Source organism: Pan paniscus, chromosome 10 (genome assembly GCF_029289425.2).
Source record: "Pan paniscus chromosome 10, NHGRI_mPanPan1-v2.0_pri, whole genome shotgun sequence".
Taxonomy (NCBI): Eukaryota; Metazoa; Chordata; class Mammalia; order Primates; family Hominidae; genus Pan; species Pan paniscus.
In genome coordinates this window covers 22,048,084-22,057,494 of record NC_073259.2, presented here as the reverse complement: position 1 = coordinate 22,057,494, position 9,411 = coordinate 22,048,084, and the positions used below count along the sequence as shown (strand labels likewise).

At 37.1% G+C, this 9,411-nt stretch overlaps 1 protein-coding gene across 4 annotated transcripts in view; it reads left to right on the top strand.

Moving 5' to 3' along the window:
- Positions 1-6,346: 6,346 nt before the first annotated feature.
- The window catches only part of LMO3 (LIM domain only 3), a 60,871-nt gene continuing 57,806 nt past the window's right edge, over positions 6,347-9,411 (top strand). Inside the window, exon 1 of one of the 4 annotated variants that reach the window (XM_063593016.1) lies at positions 6,347-6,794. The gene's annotated coding sequence lies outside the window, so the exon portion shown is untranslated. Of the gene's footprint in view, positions 6,795-8,426; positions 8,594-9,411 lie in introns of those variants that run through there. The other 3 variants (XM_063593014.1, XM_063593018.1, XM_063593015.1) reach the window with 3 other exon arrangements.

Genomic DNA, 9,411 nt, shown 5'->3' with positions numbered 1-9,411 from the left:
TTCACAATATCACCCTTTTAAAATTCTTATTTTTCTTTTTTTGAAATATTTACAGTTAGTATCTGAAGCTAGCTGGATACATTTTTCTTTGGTGAAAATCCCTTCTTTTCCTTTTCCCCCCTATTTGGATACTTGAGTTTCTAAATTATTATTTGTTTCTTTTGCAATTCAGAAGTTTTCAATATGAGTTTTGTGGGTCTCCTTTATCATTTTATCTTGAAGTTAGTAAAGTCAATCAATTCTGAATATGTAGGTCAAACAGTCAATTTTTCTGTTATATTTTTATTTACTGCTTCTGTTTACTATGTTGTAATTCTTTATTCAGGACCACTAGTTAGTTACATATTGAAGCTCCATAATAGGTCTTATAAACTATCATGTTCCTTTCATACTTTTCATCTATTTGTCCTCATCCTGTACATTTTATGACAGCTTCTCAGCCCATCCTCCCTGTCACTTCATTCCTGCTTCAGTATTACCATTACTAGAGTTTAGTATTCTCAGTACCTTTTAAAGTGTGTGGCTTAATTTTTCTGTTACACCTTAAGTTTTATTGAAATTCTCTTTTAGCTTTTCTGTCCCTCTTTTGTACCTCACCCTTTTCCTTGTAGGCTGATTATCCTGCTCCATGGAGGTTCATGAAGCATTTCTTTTTGCATTTTATTGAACATAGCAAACAGGTTCCAGAAATGTTCTCTTGAGTCTTACAAGAAATCAATTTTAAAAACATATTCTTCCTTTGGGCTTCCAGGTTGGTAATTATTTTTCCCTTATTCCACAGTAATTCTTGGTGCTTAATGTTTTGTTTCTTTTTACCTCTCTTTACAAATCATTAAATGGAGTACTTTCTAAACTCAGTGACTCTCAGAATATAGGATGAGTGGATTGTCCTTAGACACACTCTCTGACCAAAAAAATAGCATGGCAACAATGGCAACAAAATCTCCTTCTCAGATTCACATCTAGAAAGGAAGTTGATTGCCCAGATTCCAATATGATTTTTAGTTTTTAACTGAGTGGTGATTTCTCTTTTACTTCCTGCCTGGTCCTTTGAAACTCTGAGAAGATATAATACACAACAGTCTAAAAGTCCCAGCATTCAATGTATTTAGGATGTTTCTCTCACCATCTTCAGATCATTTCTTCTGGAGGGAGAAGCAGCCAGTATGCAATGAGCAATAAGTAGTCCCCCCCTATAGCTTCTGCTTACTTGTTTCTGAAAGATGTTGTTTCTAAATGGGGAGTGAGATGGCAGTTGGGGAACCGGATGGAGGTCTGAGAATTGACCTAAAATTGCCTCAACAATCAACATTTGGGCATTCTTTTTCTTTGGTTAAAATACACTCTGGGTATAGACCAGTAGGCATAACATGATAAAACTACAAAGCGTCTTCCTATCCACTTTAGGTGTTGACTTTGTCATGAGATAAAACCTGAGAGTGCCAAGAAAATTGGCCTAACTGTAATTAGTAGGTGTTCCACCTAGATGCTTTGCTTTAGTGTATTTGAGACTTGATGCCATGATTTTGTCTTTTTAGTGTTTTCTTAAGTATTTTAGGACATAATTAGAAAAAGCTACATCCTTTTAAATGTCACCTAAGATGTTCTATCACTATAAGTAGACTCTTAAAGGTGTTATTTGATATCTGATAGTAATAACTAATAAATATCCTCTGCCTAGCCTAAGCATTCTTACCACTATAAACCTTGTAAAAATTCTAAATGTCTGTATATTATAGGAAGCTTTTGTAATTCTAGTTTCTGTTAAAATTCTATTGACCTCCATTTTGTATCTCCCTTACTTGTCACAGAAAGCTAGTGATTTTAAGTAATGATAATTTTATTTAGATTAACTGTCCATTGAATCTTTCTATTTCTTCTTATTTTTCTATTTTGTCATTCATGCAGTAAACATTTAAGTACTTACTGTGTGCTAGACTGTGCCCTGCAGATACTAAAATATATGTTCTGCCTGTAAGAACTTATGGTCTACTCATGAAGACAGATGACAAAATCAACATTTACAGTATGCTGTAATAAATCTTTTTAAATATTTGCATAATGTAAAAATGTCTAATTTTATTGTATTTTATTTTATTTTTGAGACAGGATCTCACTCTGTCACCTGTCAGGTGCAGAGTGCAGTGAGTGGCATGAGTGGCTAGAGTGCAGTGAGTGGCATGACCTCAGCTCACTGGAACCTCTGCCTCCCAGGTTGAAGCGGTTATCTGCCTGCCTCGGCCTCCCAAAGTGCTGGGATTACAGGCGTGAGCCACCGTGCCGGCCCTAAAATATCAAAATGTTATCAACGAACATCTGACTTTACTATGCTTAGATTTTTATTTTTGTCAATAACTTAGATTTAAAATTTTCATTATAAACATTTTCTTTAGCACTGTAGCTTCTTCATTTAATTCAAATCAATTTGATCAGCATTTAATAAATGTCTACTGTGAGCAAGACACTCTACTTGGCACTGTGTGGTATGCAAAGCTAAATAAGACAAAATATGAATCCTCCAGGTTTTTAGACTAGCAGGGAATACAGACTATCCATAATTCACTTTCAATAAACTACAGAAAGTGTTAAAGAAGCACAGAAACAGAGAAGATCACAACAAGAATGATTGTACAATGAGGAGTAAAAAATTGAGCTGGGCTATATTGAATATGATAATAATTAGTACCATTTATTAAGATGCTTATTATATAAGCTAGTCACTATAGTAGATGCTTTCTGTACATTGTCTCTAATCTTGGAAAATGAAGATATTTTTAACTTTGCGTTATCTACATCAGTTCAGAGGGCCTAACCGAAATGGAGTAGCATGCCTTTGAAACATTGCTTAAAAATCTTTCCACCCATTTCTTGGGGAGGAATGAGGGTAGGGATGGGATTCAGTGGAAGACAATTACTTGATGCAAACACAATAAAAATTAAGTACTTAGAGAATGATTGGGCAACCATTATCTGCATTAAACTTAGTGCCTTTGGCAGACTACATTGCCTATCAGACCTGGCTTACAGCCACATAAAGATGTAAACTTTCTAACAGTATCCAGACTCAAAAAGAAATAGTTAGAGGATTGTAAAGTAGGTGCCATCTTCTTTTAGATTGTATACATCTAACTTCTAAAAGAATTCAACCAAGATAAACATATTAAATTTGTCTCTGAAATATGAAGTGGTGACAAATGTTTTCCATGTAAAAATAAATATTACAACTTAAAAATAAAACAACTCTAAATCAAATTGAATAGGGACTGGCAATAGCCAGAATTGTGGTTGGCCCAGATTCTTAAAAGACACTATCATTTTAAAGCCTCAGATAAGTTTTCTTTTAGCAGTGGCTAATGATTCTGTTCAATATGTGGAAAATTGAAACAGAAGTGTATAATTTTGGAGAGAAAATTCCATTTATGAATGAAAACTTACAAAATTTGCAGGAGGGACAGGTGGGTAATTTTTACTTTGCCTTCTTAGCTTATTTTACATGAAATCCAGTCTGCTGTGATGTCTGTATAGGTAAAGAATTAGCAAACATTTTGAAAGCTCATTTAGCATATTACACACATGTAAGTTACAACTTGTCATGCAATATGATTTAAACTGAGAGCAGTTTGCTCTTGTGGAGTGATTCAGAGGAAAGGTATCAAGCCTGTTAGAAACTTTGTTTTGTTTGTTTAGCTGTTGTTTTCTTTTTTCTTTCTTTCTTACAAACTGAAGTAAAGTATTGCCTATTGTTAGGCTTACTACCCATCCTAGGTTATTGGAAATTAAAACTCATTTTCATTTTCCTCAAAAAGTATTCATTGTCTTTTAAAAAATACTATCCATGGAAAGAATTGTCAAGGAATTGAAGCCTGGCGTGGTTGCTTAATAGTTCAATACATTGTGTAAGGATATTTAAAATAATTACATATTTTTCCCAGCTGCTTGGAGGCATATGCGAATGCCATGTACTACTTTGTTCAGAAAGTGATTTTCTTTTAAAGTGATGAAAATTTTCTTTCAAATGAGTACAAACAACATGATATTTATTTCATTTTAAATTCTTCTAAAAATAATCTCTGGTAAATTATAAAATTAATCTTGGGGCCTCATTTTAGTTTCTTCTTTTTATCTTAAAAAGGTATTGAATATTAGATTATTTGGTTTCACTTTCTGCTTCCATTAAATTAGAAGGAGGCTGCTTTGCCATTTCAACTTTATAAGAAAATGACTAACCCCATTTATTTCTTTAAGGATTACTCTTACCTTAAATTTGTTCATAAAATGTTAAAATAAAATTACACTATTATAAAGCTGCTTCCTTCTGACCAGGGTAAATTTAGGGTTCTAAATTTAGTGATATTTTGAAAGCAGAGGCTATGTTTCCCTTAAAAAGACGTTGATACTACTACAAAAATTAAATGAATAATGTGTGTTATTTTTAAGAATCTTATTTATTCTACACAGTAGACTTACAAGTCAAGCACTAGTTTGATATAAGATAAATTTGTTTAATCAATCACTGTGACTACTGTAAAATCAGCATCCCTTTAGTATGTTGGTGTAAGTGTAATATCTAAGTGTAATTTTTAGGCGACACACTAGTATATCTGAGATGGCAATAGAGCATTTGAATTTCTTTTGGAAAAAAGAAATAATAAATTAGATAAGATCTTACTAAATTTTAGATTAATTATCCCTCAAACAATCTACCCCATGTGTATTTACGTGTAGGAATATGCATATCTGTGAATAATAGCAGAGAGCAGAGAGAGGGAATGAAAAAATTGAGAAGTATCTCTTAGAGCCATTGGAGAATTTCTCCTAAGTGTTAAAAAGCCATTTAAAACAGTATTGAGAACTCGATGCTGCCAGGTTCAAAGTGTTCAGTTTCAAAACCCTCAAAAAGACAAATATTAACTCTTTGTCTTAGGATACTAGGCCACTTTTTTTTTTTTTTTTTTTTTTTTTTTTTTTTTTTTTTTTTTTTTAACCAGTAAGAGTAATCTTGTTGCTGGAATTATTTAAGCTACATATTTCTTTAGCACGGCAAAATGAAAGCGAATCCTAGGCACCTGTGTGTGGGAAAGTAGTCTACAGCAAAGCCCAGAGGAGCTGGGTGAAACACCCACCCAAAGAGATAGCGACCAGGGGCAAGCTAGACACAGGGGTTTGCCAACTTGAAATATGGGTTCTCTCAAACTTTTGTGTTTGCCTTATGGCCTGGGGCTTTTATTCAGTATAACATTCAAATTCCTAGAAAAACAGCTCACTCCAGTTCTGCACCTCAGTCCTGTGGGGGTTAAAAAAAAAAAAAAAGATGAATGTAGCTATGAACTCTGTTCATCTTCAAACTAATGGACTCACCCTCCCTCCCCCATCGCTCCTTCCCTCCTCCTCATAACACCCTTTGTCCACTTTTATGAATTAAAACATGCACACACACTTGCACACACAGGGAATCCTGCCCATTAATTAAAGGACTTGTCAGCCCCAATCCTAGATTCTTACAGTGCAGGAAATGTCTCTCCTTTTAAGTGCAAAACCATAACATTACCATTTCCCCAAGTGCTCTCTGTTTTAGGCTGCTTTCCTAATTAGAGGGATGATAACAGCCCTGCTGATTGGCATTATAAAAGCACTAGTTTGGCTTCATCTGTCCCAGGTGTGCTGTGTAATTTTTTTCTTCTCACCGTTTCAGAGCACTACCTCTCTCCTTCATTGTTCCTTAAAGTTTTCATCTGAGGAATTAATACAGATAAAAAGACATTAGAAAGGAAGCACCACTGCCAAAGCTCATCACTGAAACCTTTTATCAAAAGTACAAACTACACAAGTTAGAGGATTTTTTTTTTTTTACCCTTTTGTTTCTGAGGGTTAAGGGGGTGGGGTGGGGGTGGTAGTGTGGAGAGGAAGGGAGAAGAGAGGCTGGAGGAGAAAACACAGCTCTGTCAATGGACTGAATGCACCATTAAAACTGGCGTCACTACAAAGGTTAGAGCAGATCTAACTGTCAATACAGTGAGTAGAGTGGAGTCCGGTAAGGGGGAGCTTTGGTGAGAGAGAGATACTTTGATATTTTGGAATGTTAGAAGGGTGAATGTGAAAAATTGGAGGTTGGGGATCTAATTACCCAACCATAATTGGGGGCTAGGGAATAAGTTGCAGTCCTCTCAACTCACCGCAGATCAATTATGTTAAGAGAACATCTGTAAGTAGAACTTAATGAGGTCCATTAGAGCAACATGTACAGCCTCCTCTAACAGTACTTGTCAGCTTCTTGGATGAGCTGAAGGAAGCTGCTAACTAGGGACCTGGCGAGGTGTTTAAATACTGGAGGAGCAGCTCTGGCCCACTCAGGTTTTGTATGCAGTTCGGGAAGAAAGTGAGAAAGGGAGAGGCACACAAGAAAGACAGGAAGCCTGAAGCAGAGGTTTCTTTCATTTGTGTTGCTGAATTTCGAAGAGTGATGGTGGGAGTGTGTGTGGCGGGGGCAGTATCAACCTCATCCTTCCCTTGACCGAGACCTTTCACTGCTCCTGGACTTTCAGGGTGTGCTATCCTTTGCCTCCCCCCAACAACCTGTCTGCTGCCCTAAAAAAAAAAAAAAATTAAAAAAAAAAAGACGGCAACCTAACCGAAGCATCTCTGGGACGCCACAGAAATCGTAATTGAACACCCGCACACAAAAGTAATCTGTGAGGTGTGTTTTAAAGAAAGAAACAGCTGAAAACTTGAAGACGTGTTTAGAAATATACATATATACACACTATTTTCTTGTGGGAGATCTCCTTTGGGCAAAGGTAAGTAGTATATATCTAATCACCCCCTCAGCACCCTCCTCCACCCCATTTTGTCATTCCCCTCCCATTTTCCCCTCATCAAGGTATCACAATATAAGACCCCTGAAGAAGACAGTCTGCCTTTTTTTTTTTTCCTTTAATAAGTGTTGGGATGGGGGCTGGATGAAGTAAATTCTCTCATCAAACGTCTGATGATGAGTTGCAGAAAGAGGGCACAGGCAAAAGGTAATCGGACCAAAAAGATCTGGCTCTTTATAGCAATCCTTTCGCAAAGATTTCCAAAGGATCTGCAATTAAACTGGGTAGTTTACTCTCAGGAAATGAAGAAACTGCTTGCCTGGCTGGATCCAACCTTTAGCTTGGCTGAGTAAACAAAAGCACAAATTCTTCTTTCACTTTTTCCCTCGCGGGAGGGGTGAGACTTTGGGGTTGGGGGGAGCCAGGAAAACAGGGGGTTTGCTGAGGGTTAATGGTGTTTTTCGCAAAGTGTCAGCAGAAGATGATTAAATTCCACCTCTTGTTCACCAGATCACTTTGTGTGCACTTGTATATTTCATTGTCGGCAACCGCTGATGATCACATCTGTGCAGTACATTAAGTGGCAAGCCTCTTCATCTGCACGGGGTTTTCTGATGATTTTTTCTGTGAATAATTCATATGATTATGAAGAGAAAAACTGCTATTTTCTATCTCTCTCTCTTCTGTAGCACAGATTAAAAAAAATCTTGCTGTAAATTGCGTGATTGGGGAGATAGCCTGCTTTCAAATAATTTAATTCATGACAAAACCTAATTACTGTCAGGTAATACCCTGTCAGCTTTAATGCATTTCATCAGTCATAATGAAAAGAAGAGCATTTTATGACCCATCTAATTATCATTACATTTTAGGGGAAAATGAATGGCATGGAGCTGAATGTTAACTATTCCATTTTATTCCTTTACACATGTGGTTTGGCATATTATTCGCTAAGTTCCTCTCTCTCTCTCTGTCTCTCTCTCTCCTCTGTCTCTCCTTCTCTCTCTCTCTCCTCCTTGCTTGGCAGTATTACTTGCTTATAAGTGTGGGGGAAATGGTAAAATTGAGGGGAAAAGGAAGATTGGGGAAAAAGGAAGAGGATGGGATGCAATTAGAGATCTGGGTGTTTGTCCCTTAAGAAAAAGGTGACAAAGTGGTTAATGTCTTTGCAGGTTGGTGTTGATATCAGGAATCTTACTGCCACAGTCCAAATAGAGTACTAATTACCGCGAATGATGTCACCGTAGGCAGAGGAATAATCCCATCATTTAATTAGTTGAATGATTTAAACAAAGATTTGCATAGATGCACTAATCAGTTGCCATGAATTACAGAGCAGCAGTTGCCAGCGAGGGGTAACAGATCATACAGTTGGAGGGGAAAAAAAATCTCATCTCCTTGAACATAATTAATTTAATTGTCCTCATTAGCTGTACCATTTGTTTTGATTTTATTTCTCCCTTTCCCTACACATACTTCTCCCTCCCTCCCTCCCTCTTTTCTTCTTCTCAGTGCATTGGCTGAGACAGAGCGCACGAGACACACACACATGCATGCACACACATGCACACACACACACTCACACATACTGGGGTGTTTTCAGAGTGGCTGTAGCAGAGAGGTGGGGTAGAACAGTGGGGAGCTGTGCGGATGGGTGAAGTGCATGTATGCCTGCCTAGACGGGCCAGAAAAGCCAAACTTAAGAAATCTGCCTATGTACAGAACAAGTCAACTAAGGGGTTCTCATTAATCTACCGTCTGTGAATATCGTTATTTTTCAGGTTAGTTCTGAGTTTTGTTGCCTTTTAAAGGGAGAGGAAAGCAAACCACAGGCTATTTTATTATGAGCCTTCAAAAGGGAGGGGGTAAAAACTAGTTATCAATGTTGTGCCTTTATTCTTTATGAAGAAAAACAAAATTTAGCTTAAATACTCATGGGGGGGTGCTTTGATTTTTTTTTTTTTTAAACTAGAGCTAGATTAAAACTGATGGTGAAGAGAAGAAAACAAGTTTTTTGTAGTTCAACAATTGAATATTTCTTGGCTCTTAAACATTTCAGTGAGTGTCATTCAAATGTGGACCATTTTTAAGCTTGACCTCTGACGAAGCTTTGTAAAATCTGGTGAGGGTACTTTAAGAGCAGCCCAAAGAGAGGGTGACTTTGAAGTTGGAAAACTTGGAAAAATAATAAGGTATTTTAAAGCTACCAGTGGCCTTTATAGATGCCAAGGAAAGTTAAGAGGAGAGGAGGTTAGAGATAATGGGACCTATTAGAAAAAAAAAAAAAAAATTTGTCAAGGCCTTAAAACAAGCCTGTGAAGACAAAGCAGTAATGGTGCAGAAACTATGGTTCTTTGACCAAGTTAGTCCTGAAAACATGTTTCTCAGTGCTCTTGGCTGTTTTTCATTGGAGCGTGTGAGTTTTAAATAGCAAGGAATTCAAGTAATTGCAGGAAGTGTGTTTCGGGGTGGTGGTGGTGGGGGTCAGCATTAGTGAATGGAGAACAAGTTCACAGTTTGGGTCTTGGGCCATTAGAGGAAGGGAGGAAGGAGAGTGTGTGTGTGACCCCCTGAACCAGGCTTGTGTGGCGGACTTGCG